The 16,083-nt window shown below is 43.7% G+C and overlaps 1 long non-coding RNA gene across 12 annotated transcripts in view; it reads left to right on the top strand.

Annotated features, from left to right (window-relative positions):
* LOC307181261 overlaps nt 1–16,083 on the top strand; it is a 1,302,881-nt gene that overhangs the window by 908,594 nt on the left and 378,204 nt on the right. For 11 of the 12 annotated variants that reach the window (XR_013826245.1, XR_013826246.1, XR_013826247.1 and 8 more), the window contains exon 4: nt 5,172–5,253. The exons of the other annotated variant lie outside the window; for it this stretch is intronic. This is a non-coding gene — a long non-coding RNA (uncharacterized lncRNA). The remainder of the gene's footprint in view (nt 1–5,171; nt 5,254–16,083) is intronic. 12 annotated transcript variants of the gene reach the window in all.

Below are 16,083 nucleotides of genomic sequence, written 5' to 3'. Positions count from 1 at the left end.
GGTACCATGCAATATGACTTCAAAGGGTCTTCATTTGCTCACCGAACCTCTCCAATCCTATCACTGCTGCGTTTATGCCCCTGTACACATGCTTGATTCTCTTTCGGAGACATAGCAATCCATAGGTTTTAAGATACTTACTAGTCAGGTACATTCTTAGGCGTTTAATATGCGGTGTTGAGTCCATTTCATTGAGCAAGGAGTAGCTCTTGTCTATTCCATATTTGACTTAAGGAACTTTATCTGTGCTCATTTCAATCTCTGGTTTTATGCAGCACCCCAACTCACCTTTACCCTTAAGCAAGCATAAGTTGGTTTTCTAAATTTGAGACCCTGTTCTGTTCTGTAATTCAGTTCCTGTGTAGCCAAGTTTACATTCCGTGTATTACTGATATCTTATGATGTTTCTTTTTCTGTGTGACTTATTTCAGTTAGAATCATCGTACCTGAATCCACTCATTATGCTGCTACGGGCCTGATGACATAGATTTCATTGCTGAGTGATACTGCATTGTACGTAAGTACCACAAGTTCTTTATACATTTTTCACTTTCTGTGATATTGAACTTGTACGGTAAACGAGGTTCTTGTAAACGGAGGCGTCCCAAACTTTGGGGTGGTTGTGTCTTTTTGATTTTAATTTCCCTAAGCTATAGGACCATAAGTGGAAGTGCCCTAGGCTCTGTTGCTTTGTTTTTTAGATGTTTCAGGAAACACCATACACTTCTCCCGAGTGGTTGTTGGCAATTTACATCCCGCCCATCAGCATAACAAGGCTCCCAGTTCTCCATGGCCTGTCCTGCCTTTCTGGATTTTACACTTTTTTCAGATGGCCCTTTTGACCGGGGGGAAGTGAGACTTCATTGTAGTGCAGATTTCCTTTGCAAGCTTGCTTGGTTGGCCAAAAAGGGCGTATGCGTTTTTTCCTGAATATATTCAGGAAAAAACGCATACGCCCTTTTTGGCCAAGTGCATCATTGTGGACGTTCTGCCTCTTTTCCTATGCTTTCAATGCAATTCCAGTCTACCTCCTGAAATCGGTTTCCTGCAATTCTGCCCCGCTTTCAAGTCCTCTTGGCAGCCTTACTTCAGTCTATTTTTGGACGATAGCTGTCATTTATAACTCTGCAGGTTTGTGAATTACAGTGCCCCTGAGCTCCTTTCTTCAACTTGCTTTCTTGTGACCTGGCCGCAACACCGCAGGATGGCTTCAGGCCCTAATCTGGTTCCGGCACGGCACGCTGAGCCTTTGATTATTTCCTCTTCCTGGTGGGAAATGAGAGTTAAATTTGCCCGTCCAGACACCTCCAGCTAGTCTCTCATTGGTTCTCGCTATTCCTGTTCATCTTCCGCAGAAATTGCAAACTGGGCCAAAGAGGAGGTTAAAAGCGCTGACTCTCCAAGGGGGGAGAGTGTTAGTAAAGTGTCTGGAATGTTGCACCCGAGTACCAGGGGAGGAAAACTGTGACATATTTGAACACGTCTCCCGATCACATGGTTGATCATACTCTGGGTTCCACATGCATGTTTTAGCTGAAGGAAGAATACCTTAAACATGGGTAGTTGAAACCCGTGGAATGGGTACCATGCAATATGACTTCAAAGGGTCTTCATTTGCTCACCGAACCTCTCCAATCCTATCACTGCTGCGTTTATGCCCCTGTACACATGCTTGATTCTCTTTCGGAGACATAGCAATCCATAGGTTTTAAGATACTTACTAGTCAGGTACATTCTTAGGCGTTTAATATGCGGTGTTGAGTCCATTTCGTTGAGCAAGGAGTAGCTCTTGTCTATTCCATATTTGGCTTAAGGAACTTTATCTGTGCTCATTTCAATCTCTGGTTTTATGCAGCACCCCAACTCACCTTTCCCCTTAAGCAAGCATAAGTTAGTTTTCTAAATTTGAGACCCTGTTCTGTTCTGTAATTCAGTTCCTGTGTAGCCAAGTTTACATTCCGTGTATTGCTGATATCTTATGATGTTTCTTTTTCTGTGTGACTTATTTCAGTTAGAATCATCATACCTGAATCCACTCATTGTGCTGCTAAGGGCCTGATGACACAGATTTCATTGCTGAGTGATATTGCTTTGTAAGTAAATACCACAACTTCTTTATCCATTTTTCACTTTCTGCGATGTTGAACTTGTACTGTAAACGAGGTTCTTGTAAACAGAGCCGTTCCAAACTTTGGGGTGGCTGTGTCTTTTTCATTTTAATTTCCCTAAGCTATAGGACCATAAGTGGAAGTGCCCTAGGTTCTGTTGCTTTGTTTTTTAGTTGTTTCAGGAAACACCATACACTTCTCCCAAGTGGTTCTTGGCAATTTACATCCCGCCCATCAGCATAACAAGGCTCCCAGTTCTCCATGGCCTGTCCTGCCTTTCTGGATTTTACACTTTTTTCAGATGGCCCTTTTGACCGGGGGGAAGTGAGACTTCATTGTAGTGCAGATTTCCTTTGCAAGCTTGCTTGGTTGGCCAAAAAGGGCGTATGCGTTTTTTCCTGAATATATTCAGGAAAAAACGCATACGCCCTTTTTGGCCAAGTGCATCATTGTGGACGTTCTGCCTCTTTTCCTATGCTTTCAATGCAATTCCAGTCTACCTCCTGAAATCGGTTTCCTGCAATTCTGCCCCGCTTTCAAGTCCTCTTGGCAGCCTTACTTCAGTCTATTTTTGGACGATAGCTGTCATTTATAACTCTGCAGGTTTGTGAATTACAGTGCCCCTGAGCTCCTTTCTTCAACTCGGTTTCTTTTGAGCTGGCCGCAACACCGCAGGATGGCTTCAGGCCCTAATCTGGTTCCGGTACGGCACGCTGAGCCTTTGGTTATTTCCTCTTCCTGTTGGGAAATGAGAGTTAAATTTGCCGGTCCAGACACCTCCAGCTAGCCTCTCATTGGTTCTCGCTATTCCTGTTCATCTTCCGCAGAAATTGCAAACTGTGCCAAACAGGAGGTTAAAGGCGCTGACTCTCCAAGTGGGGAGAGTGTTAGTAAAGCGTCTGGAATGTTGCACCCGAGTACCAGGGGAGGAAAACTGAGACATATTTGAACACGTCTCCCGATCACATGGTTGATCATACTCTGGGTTCCACATGCATATTTTAGCTGAAGGAAGAATACCTAAAACTTGGGTAGTTGAAACCTGTGGAATGGGTACCATGCAATATGACTTCAAAGGGTCTTCATTTGCTCACCGAACCTCTCCAATCCTATCACTGCTGCGTTTATGCCCCTGTACACACGCTTGATTCTCTTTTGGAGACATAGCAATCCATAGGTTTTAAGATACTTACTAGTCAGGTACATTCTTAGTTGTTTAATATGGGGTGTTGAGTCCATTTCATTGAGCAAGGAGTAGCTCTTGTCTATTCCATATTTGACTTAAGGAACTTTATCTGTGCTCATTTCAATCTCTGGTTTTATGCAGCACCCCAACTCACCTTTACCCTTAAGCAAGCATAAGTTGGTTTTCTAAATTTGAGACCCTGTTCTGTTCTGTAATTCAGTTCCTGTGTAGCCAAGTTTCCATTCCGTGTATTACTGATATCTTATGATGTTTCTTTTTCTGTGTGACTTATTTCAGTTAGAATCATCATACCTGAATCCACTCATTGTGCTGCTAAGGGCCTGATGACACAGATTTCATTGCTGACTGATATTGCTTTGTAAGTAAATACCACAACTTCTTTATCCATTTTTCACTTTCTGCGATGTTGAACTTGTACTGTAAACGAGGTTCTTGTAAACAGAGGCATCCCAAACTTTGGGGTGGCTGTGTCTTTTTGATTTTAATTTCCCTAAGCTATAGGACCATAAGTGGAAGTGCCCTAGGTTCTGTTGCTTTGTTTTTTAGATGTTTCAGGAAACACCATACACTTCTCCTGAGTGTCTGTTGGCAAATTACATCCTGCCCATCAGCATAACAAGGCTCCCAGTTCTCCATGGCCTGTCCTGCCTTTCTGGATTTTACACTTTTTTCAGATGGCCCTTTTGACCGGGGGGAAGTGAGACTTCATTGTAGTGCAGATTTCCTTTGCGAGCTTGCTTGGTTGGCCAAAAAGGGCGTATGCGTTTTTTCCTGAATATATTCAGGAAAAAACGCATACGCCCTTTTTGGCCAAGTGCATCATTGTGGACGTTCTGCCTCTTTTCCTATGCTTTCAATGCAATTCCAGTCTACCTCCTGAAATCGATTTCCTGCAATTCTGCCCCGCTTTCAAGTCCTCTTGGCAGCCTTACTTCAGTATATTTTTGGACGATAGCTGTCATTTATAACTCTGCAGGGTTGTGAATTACAGTGTCCCTGAGCTCCTTTCTTCAACTCGCTTTCTTGTGACCTGACCGCAACACCGCAGGACGTCTTCAGGCCCTAATCTGGTTCTGGCACGGCACGCTGAGCCTTTGGTTAATTCCTCTTCCTGGTGGGAAATGAGAGTTAAATTTGCCCATCCAGACACCTCCAGCTAGTCTTTCATTGGTTCTCGCTATTCCTGTTCATCTTCCACAGAAATTGCAAACTGGGCCAAACAGGAAGTTAAAGGGACTGACTCTCCAATTGGGGAGAGTGTTAGTAAAGCGTCTGGAATGTTGCACCCGAGTACCAGGGTACGAAAACTGAGACATATTTGAACACGTCTCCCGATCACATGGTTGATCATACTCTAGGTTCCACATGCATGTTTTAGCTGAAGGAAGAATACCTTAAACCTGGGTAGTTGAAACCCGTGGAATGGGTACCATGCAATATGACTTCAAAGGGTCTTCATTTGCTCACCGAACCTCTCCAATCCTATCACTGCTGCGTTTATGCCCCTGTACACATGCTTGATTCTCTTTCGGAGACATAGCAATCCATAGGTTTTAAGATACTTACTAGTCAGGTACATTCTTAGGCGTTTAATATGCGGTGTTGAGTCCATTTCGTTGAGCAAGGAGTAGCTCTTGTCTATTCCATATTTGGCTTAAGGAACTTTATCTGTGCTCATTTCAATCTCTGGTTTTATGCAGCACCCCAACTCACCTTTCCCCTTAAGCAAGCATAAGTTAGTTTTCTAAATTTGAGACCCTGTTCTGTTCTGTAATTCAGTTCCTGTGTAGCCAAGTTTCCATTCCGTGTATTGCTGATATCTTATGATGTTTCTTTTTCTGTGTGACTTATTTCAGTTAGAATCATCATACCTGAATCCACTCATTTTGCTGCTAAGGGCCTGATGACACAGATTTCATTGCTGAGTGATATTGCTTTGTAAGTAAATACCACAACTTCTTTATCCATTTTTCACTTTCTGCGATGTTGAACTTGTACTGTAAACGAGGTTCTTGTAAACAGAGCCGTTCCAAACTTTGGGGTGGCTGTGTCTTTTTGATTTTAATTTCCCTAAGCTATAGGACCATAAGTGGAAGTGCCCTAGGTTCTGTTTCTTTGTTTTTTAGATGTTTCAGGAAACACCATACACTTCTCCCGAGTGGTTGTTGGCAATTTACATCCCGCCCATCAGCATAACAAGGCTCCCAGTTCTCCATGGCCTGTCCTGCCTTTCTGGATTTTACACTTTTTTCAGATGGCCCTTTTGACCGGGGGGAAGTGAGACTTCATTGTAGTGCAGATTTCCTTTGCAAGCTTGCTTGGTTGGCCAAAAAGGGCGTATGCGTTTTTTCCTGAATATATTCAGGAAAAAACGCATACGCCCTTTTTGGCCAAGTGCATCATTGTGGACGTTCTGCCTCTTTTCCTATGCTTTCAATGCAATTCCAGTCTACCTCCTGAAATCGGTTTCCTGCAATTCTGCCCCGCTTTCAAGTCCTCTTGGCAGCCTTACTTCAGTCTATTTTTGGACGATAGCTGTCATTTATAACTCTGCAGGTTTGTGAATTACAGTGCCCCTGAGCTCCTTTCTTCAACTCGCTTTCTTGTGACCTGGCCGCAACACCGCAGCATGGCTTCAGGCCCTAATCTGGTTCCGGCCCGGCATGCTGAGCCTTTGGTTAATTCCTCTTCCTGGTGGAAAATGAGAGTTAAATTTGCCCGTCCAGACACCTCCAGCTAGCCTCTCATTGGTTCTCGCTATTCCTGTTCATCTTCCGCAGAAATTGCAAACTGGGCCAAACAGGAGGTTAAAGGCGCTGACTCTCCAAGTGGGGAGAGTGTTAGTAAAGCGTCTGGAATGTTGCATCCGAGTACCAGGGGAGGAAAACTGAGACATATTTGAACACGTCTCCCGTTCACATGGTTGATCATACTTGGGTTCCACATGCATGTTTTAGCTGAAGGAAGAATACCTTAAACCTGGAGAGTTGAGACCCGTGGAATGGGTACCATGCAATATGACTTCAAAGGGTCTTCATTTGCTCACCGAACCTCTCCAATCCTATCACTGCTGCGTTTATGCCCCTGTACACATGCTTGATTCTCTTTCGGAGACATAGCAATCGATAGGTTTTAAGATACTTACTAGTCAGGTACATTCTTAGGCGTTTAATATGGGGTGTTGAGTCCATTTCGTTGAGCAAGGAGTAGCTCTTGTCTATTCCATATTTGGCTTAAGGAACTTTATCTGTGCTCATTTCAATCTCTGATTTTATGCAGCACCCCAACTCACCTTTCCCCTTAAGCAAGCATAAGTTGGTTTTCTAAATTTGAGACCCTGTTCTGTTCTGTAATTCAGTTCCTGTGTAGCCAAGTTTACATTCCGTGTATTACTGATATCTTATGATGTTTCTTTTTCTGTGTGACTTATTTCAGTTAGAATCATCATACCTGAATCCACTCATTGTGCTGCTAAGGGCCTGATGACATAGATTTCATTGCTGAGTGATATTGCTTTGTAAGTAAATACCACAACTTCTTTATCAATTTTTCACTTTCTGCGATGTTGAACTTGTACTGTAAACGAGGTTCTTGTAAACAGAGCCGTTCCAAACTTTGCGGTGGCTGTGTCTTTTTGATTTTAATTTCCCTAAGCTATAGGACCATAAGTGGAAGTGCCCTAGGTTCTGTTGCTTTGTTTTTTAGATGTTTCAGGAAACACCATACACTTCTCCCGAGTGGTTGTTGGCAATTTACAACCCGCCCATCAGCATAACAAGGCTCCCAGTTCTCCATGGCCTGTCCTGCCTTTCTGGATTTTACACTTTTTTCAGATGGCCCTTTTGACCGGGGGGAAGTGAGACTTCATTGTAGTGCAGATTTCCTTTGCAAGCTTGCTTGGTTGGCCAAAAAGGGCGTATGCGTTTTTTCCTGAATATATTCAGGAAAAAACGCATACGCCCTTTTTGGCCAAATGCATAATTGTGGACGTTCTGCATCTTTTCCTATGCTTTCAATGCAATTCCAGTCTACCTCCTGAAATCGGTTTCCTGCAATTCTGCCCCGCTTTCAAGTCCTCTTGGCAGCCTTACTTCAGTCTATTTTTGGACGATAGCTGTCATTTATAACTCTGCAGGTTTGTGAATTACAGTGCCCCTGAGCTCCTTTCTTCAACTCGCTTTCTTTTGAGCTGGCCGCAACACCGCAGGATGTCTTCAGGCACTAATCTGGTTCCGGCACAGCACGCTGAGCCTTTGGTTAATTCCTCTTCCTGGTGGGAAATGAGAGTTAAATTTGCCCGTCCAGACACCTCCAGCTAGCCTCTAATTGGTTCTCGCTATTCCTGTTCATCTTCCGCAGAAATTGCAAACTGGGCCAAACAGGAGGTTAAAGGGACTGACTCTCCAAGTGGGGAGAGTGTTAGTAAAGCGTCTGGAATGTTGCACCCGAGTACCAGGGGAGGAAAACTGAGACATATTTGAAAACGTCTCCCGATCACATGGTTGATCATACTCTAGGTTCCACATGCATGTTTTAGCTGAAGGAAGAATACCTTAAACCTGGGTAGTTGAAACCCGTGGAATGGGTACCATGCAATATGACTTCAAAGGGTCTTCATTTGCTCACCGAACCTCTCCAATCCTATCACTGCTGCGTTTATGCCCCTGTACACATGCTTGATTCTCTTTCAGAGACATAGCAATCCATAGGTTTTAAGATACTTACTAGTCAGGTACATTCTTAGGCGTTTAATATGCGGTGTTGAGTCCATTTCGTTGAGCAAGGAGTAGCTCTTGTCTATTCCATATTTGGCTTAAGGAACTTTATCTGTGCTCATTTCAATCTCTGGTTTTATGCAGCACCCCAACTCACCTTTCCCCTTAAGCAGGAATAAGTTGGTTTTCTAAATTTGAGACCCTGTTCTGTTCTGTAATTCAGTTCCTGTGTAGCCAAGTTTACATTCCGTGTATTACTGATATCTTATGATGTTTCTTTTTCTGTGTGACTTATTTCAGTTAGAATCATCATACCTGAATCCACTCATTGTGTTGCTAAGGGCCTGATGACACAGATTTCATTGCTGAGTGATATTGCTTTGTAAGTAAATACCACAACTTCTTTATCCATTTTTCACTTTCTGCGATGTTGAACTTGTACTGTAAACGAGGTTCTTGTAAACAGAGCCGTTCCAAACTTTGGGGTGGCTGTGTCTTTTTGATTTTAATTTCCCTAAGCTATAGGACCATGAGTGGAAGTGCCCTAGGTTCTGTTGCTTTGTTTTTTAGATGTTTCAGGAAACACCATACACTTCTCCCGAGTGGTTGTTGGAAATTTACAACCCGCCCATCAGCATAACAAGGCTCCCAGTTCTCCATGGCCTGTCCTGCCTTTCTGGATTTTACACTTTTTTCAGATGGCCCTTTTGACCGGGGGGAAGTGAGACTTCATTGTAGTGCAGATTTCCTTTGCAAGCTTGCTTGGTTGGCCAAAAAGGGCGTATGCGTTTTTTCCTGAATATATTCAGGAAAAAACGCATACGCCCTTTTTGGCCAAGTGCATCATTGTGGACGTTCTGCCTCTTTTCCTATGCTTTCAATGCAATTCCAGTCTACCTCCTGAAATCGGTTTCCTGCAATTCTGCCCCGCTTTCAAGTCCTCTTGGCAGCCTTACTTCAGTCTATTTTTGGACGATAGCTGTCATTTATAACTCTGCAGGTTTGTGAATTACAGTGCCCCTGAGCTCCTTTCTTCAACTTGCTTTCTTGTGACCTGGCCGCAACACCGCAGGATGGCTTCAGGCCCTAATCTGGTTCCGGCACGGCACGCTGAGCCTTTGGTTATTTCCTCTTCCTGGTGGGAAATGAGAGTTAAATTTGCCCGTCCAGACACCTCCAGCTAGTCTCTCATTGGTTCTCGCTATTCCTGTTCATCTTCCGCAGAAATTGCAAACTGGGCCAAAGAGGAGGTTAAAGGCGCTGACTCTCCAAGTGGGGAGAGTGTTAGTAAAGTGTCTGGAATGTTGCACCCGAGTACCAGGGGAGGAAAACTGAGACATATTTGAACACGTCTCCCGTTCACATGGTTGATCATACTTGGGTTGCACATGCATGTTTTAGCTGAAGGAAGAATACCTTAAAGCTGGAGAGTTAAGACCCGTGTAATGGGTACCATGCAATATGACTTCAAAGGGTCTTCATTTGCTCACCGAACCTCTCCAATCCTATCACTGCTGCGTTTATGCCCCTGTACACATGCTTGATTCTCTTTCGGAGACATAGCAATCCATAGGTTTTAAGATACTTACTAGTCAGGTACATTCTTAGGCGTTTAATATGCGATGTTGAGTCCATTTTGTTGAGCAAGGAGTAGCTCTTGTCTATTCCATATTTGACTTAAGGAACTTTATCTGTGCTCATTTCAATCTCTGGTTTTATGCAGCACCCCAACTCACCTTTACCCTTAAGCAAGCATAAGTTGGTTTTCTAAATTTGAGACCCTGTTCTGTTCTGTAATTCAGTTCCTGTGTAGCCAAGTTTCCATTCCGTGTATTACTGATATCTTATGATGTTTCTTTTTCTGTGTGACTTACTTCAGTTAGAATCATCGTACCTGAATCCACTCATTGTGCTGCTAAGGGCCTGATGACACAGATTTCATTGCTGAGTGATATTGCTTTGTAAGTAAATACCACAACTTCTTTATCCATTTTTCACTTTCTGCGATGTTGAACTTGTACTGTAAACGAGGTTCTTGTAAACAGAGCCGTTCCAAACTTTGGGGTGGCTGTGTCTTTTTGATTTTAATTTCCCTAAGCTATAGGACCATAAGTGGAAGTGCCCTAGGTTCTGTTGCTTTGTTTTTTAGATGTTTCAGGAAACACCATACACTTCTCCCGAGTGGTTGTTGGCAATTTACATCCCGCCCATCAGCATAACAAGGCTCCCAGTTCTCCATGGCCTGTCCTACCTTTCTGGATTTTACACCTTTTTCAGATGGCCCTTTTGACCGGGGGGAAGTGAGACTTCATTGTAGTGCAGATTTCCTTTGCAAGCTTGCTTGGTTGGCCAAAAAGGGCGTATGCGTTTTTTCCTGAATATATTCAGGAAAAAACGCATACGCCCTTTTTGGCCAAGTGCATCATTGTGGACGTTCTGCCTCTTTTCCTATGCTTTCAATGCAATTCCAGTCTACCTCCTGAAATCGGTTTCCTGCAATTCTGCCCCGCTTTCAAGTCCTCTTGGCAGCCTTACTTCAGTCTATTTTTGGACGATAGCTGTCATTTATAACTCTGCAGGTTTGTGAATTACAGTGCCCCTGAGCTCCTTTCTTCAACTCGGTTTCTTTTGAGCTGGCCGCAACACCGCCGAATGGCTTCAGGCCCTAATCTGGTTCCGGTACGGCACGCTGAGCCTTTGGTTATTTCCTCTTCCTGTTGGGAAATGAGAGTTAAATTTGCCCGTCCAGACACCTCCAGCTAGTCTCTCATTGGCTCTCGCTATTCCTGTTCATCTTCCGCAGAAATTGCAAACTGTGCCAAACAGGAGGTTAAAGGCGCTGACTCTCCAAGTGGGGAGAGTGTTAGTAAAGCGTCTGGAATGTTGCACCCGAGTACCAGGGGAGGAAAACTGAGACATATTTGAACACGTCTCCCGATCACATGGTTGATCATACTTGGGTTCCACATGCATGTTTTAGCTGAAGGAAGAATACCTTAAACCTGGAGAGTTGAGACCCGTGTAATGGGTACCATGCAATATGACTTCAAAGGGTCTTCATTTGCTCACCGAACCTCTCCAATCCTATCACTGCTGCGTTTATGCCCCTGTACACATGCTTGATTCTCTTTCGGAGACATAGCAATCCATAGGTTTTAAGATACTTACTAGTCAGGTACATTCTTAGGCGTTTAATATGTGGTGTTGAGTCCATTTCGTTGAGCAAGGAGTAGCTCTTGTCTATTCCATATTTGACTTAAGGAACTTTATCTGTGCTCATTTCAATCTCTGGTTTTATGCAGCACCCCAACTCACCTTTACCCTTAAGCAAGCATAAGTTGGTTTTCTAAATTTGAGACCCTGTTCTGTTCTGTAATTCAGTTCCTGTGTAGCCAAGTTTACATTCCGTGTATTACTGATATCTTATGATGTTTCTTTTTCTGTGTGACTTATTTCAGTTAGAATCATCGTACCTGAATCCACTCATTATGCTGCTACGGGCCTGATGACATAGATTTCATTGCTGAGTGATACTGCATTGTACGTAAGTACCACAAGTTCTTTATCCATTTTTCACTTTCTGTGATATTGAACTTGTACGGTAAACGAGGTTCTTGTAAACGGAGGCGTCCCAAACTTTGGGGTGGCTGTGTCTTTTTGATTTTAATTTCCCTAAGCTATAGGACCATAAGTGGCAGTGCCCTAGGCTCTGTTGCTTTGTTTTTTAGATGTTTCAGGAAACACCATACACTTCTCCCGAGTGGTTGTTGGCAATTTACATCCCGCCCATCAGCATAACAAGGCTCCCAGTTCTCCATGGCCTGTCCTGCCTTTCTGGATTTTATACTTTTTTCAGATGGCCCTTTTGACCGGGGGGAAGTGAGACTTCATTGTAGTGCAGATTTCCTTTGCAAGCTTGCTTGGTTGGCCAAAAAGTGCGTATGCGTTTTTTCCTGAATATATTCAGGAAAAAACGCATACGCCCTTTTTGGCCAAGTGCATCATTGTGGACGTTCTGCCTCTTTTCCTATGCTTTCAATGCAATTCCAGTCTACCTCCTGAAATCGGTTTCCTGCAATTCTGCCCCGCTTTCAAGTCCTCTTGGCAGCCTTACTTCAGTCTATTTTTGGACGATAGCTGTCATTTATAACTCTGCAGGTTTGTGAATTACAGTGCCCCTGAGCTCCTTTCTTCAACTTGCTTTCTTGTGACCTGGCCGCAACACCGCAGGATGGCTTCAGGCCCTAATCTGGTTCCGGCACGGCACGCTGAGCCTTTGGTTATTTCCTCTTCCTGGTGGGAAATGAGAGTTAAATTTGCCCATCCAGACACCTCCAGCTAGTCTCTCATTGGTTCTCGCTATTCCTGTTCATCTTCTGCAGAAATTGCAAACTGGGCCAAACAGGAGGTTAAAGGCGCTGACTCTCCAAGTGGGGAGAGTGTTAGTAAAGTGTCTGGAATGTTGCACCCGAGTACCAGGGGAGGAAAACTGAGACATATTTGAACACGTCTCCTGTTCACATGGTTGATCATACTTGGGTTGCACATGCATCTTTTAGCTGAAGGAAGAATACCTTAAACCTGGAGAGTTAAGACCCGTGTAATGGGTACCATGCAATATGACTTCAAAGGGTCTTCATTTGCTCACCGAACCTCTCCAATCCTATCATTGCTGCGTTTATGCCCCTGTACACATGCTTGATTCTCTTTCGGAGACATAGCAATCCATAGGTTTTAAGATACTTACTAGTCAGGTACATTCTTAGGCGTTTAATATGCGGTGTTGAGTCCATTTCGTTGAGCAAGGAGTAGCTCTTGTCTATTCCATATTTGACTTAAGGAACTTTATCTGTGCTCATTTCAATCTCTGGTTTTATGCAGCACCCCAACTCACCTTTACCCTTAAGCAAGCATAAGTTGGTTGTCTAAATTTGAGACCCTGTTCTGTTCTGTAATTCAGTTCCTGTGTAGCCAAGTTTACATTCCGTGTATTACTGATATCTTATGATGTTTCTTTTTCTGTGTGACTTACTTCAGTTAGAATCATCGTACCTGAATCCACTCATTGTGCTGCTAAGGGCCTGATGACACAGATTTCATTGCTGAGTGATATTGCTTTGTAAGTAAATACCACAACTTCTTTATCCATTTTTCACTTTCTGCGATGTTGAACTTGTACTGTAAACGAGGTTCTTGTAAACAGAGCCGTTCCAAACTTTGGGGTGGCTGTGTCTTTTTGATTTTAATTTCCCTAAGCTATAGGACCATAAGTGGAAGTGCCCTAGGTTCTGTTGCTTTGTTTTTTAGATGTTTCAGGAAACACCATACACTTCTCCCGAGTGGTTGTTGGCAATTTACATCCCGCCCATCAGCATAACAAGGCTCCCATTTCTCCATGGCCTGTCCTACCTTTCTGGATTTTACACTTTTTTCAGATGGCCCTTTTGACCGGGGGGAAGTGAGACTTCATTGTAGTGCAGATTTCCTTTGCAAGCTTGCTTGGTTGGCCAAAAAGGGCGTATGCGTTTTTTCCTGAATATATTCAGGAAAAAACGCATACGCCCTTTTTGGCCAAGTGCATCATTGTGGACGTTCTGCCTCTTTTCCTATGCATTCAATGCAATTCCAGTCTACCTCCTGAAATCGGTTTCCTGCAATTCTGCCCCGCTTTCAAGTCCTCTTGGCAGCCTTACTTCAGTCTATTTTTGGACGATAGCTGTCATTTATAACTCTGCAGGTTTGTGAATTACAGTGCCCCTGAGCTCCTTTCTTCAACTCGGTTTCTTTTGAGCTGGCCGCAACACCGCAGAATGGCTTCAGGCCCTAATCTGGTTCCGGTACGGCACGCTGAGCCTTTGGTTATTTCCTCTTCCTGTTGGGAAATGAGAGTTAAATTTGCCCGTCCAGACACCTCCAGCTAGTCTCTCATTGGTTCTCGCTATTCCTGTTCATCTTCCGCAGAAATTGCAAACTGTGCCAAACAGGAGGTTAAAGGCGCTGACTCTCCAAGTGGGGAGAGTGTTAGTAAAGCGTCTGGAATGTTGCACCCGAGTACCAGGGGAGGAAAACTGAGACATATTTGAACACGTCTCCCGATCACATGGTTGATCATACTCTGGGTTCCACATGCATGTTTTAGCTGAAGGAAGAATACCTAAAACCTGGGTAGTTGAAACCCGTGTAATGGGTACCATGCAATATGACTTCAAAGGGTCTTCATTTGCTCACCGAACCTCTCCAATCCTATCACTGCTGCGTTTATGCCCCTGTACACATGCTTGATTCTCTTTCGGAGACATAGCAATCCATAGGTTTTAAGATACTTACAAGTCAGGTACATTCTTAGGCGTTTAATATGCGGTGTTGAGTCCATTTCGTTGAGCAAGGAGTAGCTCTTGTCTATTCCATATTTGACTTAAGGAACTTTATCTGTGCTCATTTCAATCTCTGGTTTTATGCAGCACCCCAACTCACCTTTACCCTTAAGCAAGCATAAGTTGGTTTTCTAAATTTGAGACCCTGTTCTGTTCTGTAATTCAGTTCCTGTGTAGCCAAGTTTCCATTCCGTGTATTACTGATATCTTATGATGTTTCTTTTTCTGTGTGACTTATTTCAGTTAGAATCATCATACCTGAATCCACTCATTGTGATGCTAAGGGCCTGATGACATAGATTTCATTGCTGAGTGATATTGCTTTGTAAGTAAATACCACAACTTCTTTATCCATTTTTCACTTTCTGCGATGTTGAACTTGTACTGTAAACGAGGTTCTTGTAAACAGAGCCGTTCCAAACTTTGGGGTGGCTGTGTCTTTTTGATTTTAATTTCCCTAAGCTATAGGACCATAAGTGGCAGTGCCCTAGGCTCTGTTGCTTTGTTTTTTAGATGTTTCAGGAAACACCATACACTTCTCCCGAGTGTCTGTTGGCAATTTACATCCCGCCCATCAGCATAACAAGGCTCCCAGTTCTCCATGGCCTGTCCTGCCTTTCTGGATTTTACACTTTTTTCAGATGGCCCTTTTGACCGGGGGGAAGTGAGACTTCATTGTAGTGCAGATTTCCTTTGCAAGCTTGCTTGGTTGGCCAAAAAGGGCGTATGCGTTTTTTCCTGAATATATTCAGGAAAAAACGCATACGCCCTTTTTGGCCAAGTGCATCATTGTGGACGTTCTGCCTCTTTTCCTATGCTTTCAATGCAATTCCAGTCTACCTCCTGAAATCGGTTTCCTGCAATTCTGCCCCGCTTTCAAGTCCTCTTGGCAGCCTTACTTCAGTCTATTTTTGGACGATAGCTGTCATTTATAACTCTGCAGGTTTGTGAATTACAGTGCTCCTGAGCTCCTTTCTTCAACTCAGTTTCTTTTGACCTGGCCGCAACACCGCAGGATGGCTTCAGGCCCTAATCTGGTTCCGGCCCGGCATGCTGAGCCTTTGGTTAATTCCTCTTCCTGGTGGGAAATGAGAGTTAAATTTGCCCGTCCAGACACCTCCAGCTAGCCTCTCATTGGTTCTCGCTATTCCTGTTCATCTTCCGCAGAAATTGCAAACTGGGCCAAACAGGAGGTTAAAGGGACTGACTCTCCAAGTGGGGAGAGTGTTAGTAAAGCGTCTGGAATGTTGCACCCGAGTACCAGGGGAGGAAAACTGAGACATATTTGAACACGTCTCCCGATCACATGGTTGATCATACTCTAGGTTCCACATGCATGTTTTAGCTGAAGGAAGAATACCTTAAACCTGGGTAGTTGAAACCCGTGGAATGGGTACCATGCAATATGACTTCAAAGGGTCTTCATTTGCTCACCGAACCTCTCCAATCCTATCACTGCTGCGTTTATGCCCCTGTACACATGCTTGATTCTCTTTCGGAGACATAGCAATCCATAGGTTTTAAGATACTTACTAGTCAGGTACATTCTTAGGCGTTTAATATGGGGTGTTGAGTCCATTTCGTTGAGCAAGGAGTAGCTCTTGTCTATTCCATATTTGGCTTAAGGAACTTTATCTGTGCTCATTTCAATCTCTGGTTTTATGCAGCACCCCAACTCA

This window comes from Stenella coeruleoalba, assembly GCF_951394435.1.
Source record: "Stenella coeruleoalba genome assembly, contig: scaffold_78, whole genome shotgun sequence".
NCBI lineage: Eukaryota > Metazoa > Chordata > Mammalia > Artiodactyla > Delphinidae > Stenella > Stenella coeruleoalba.
This window is presented reverse-complemented; position numbering and strand designations above follow the sequence as displayed.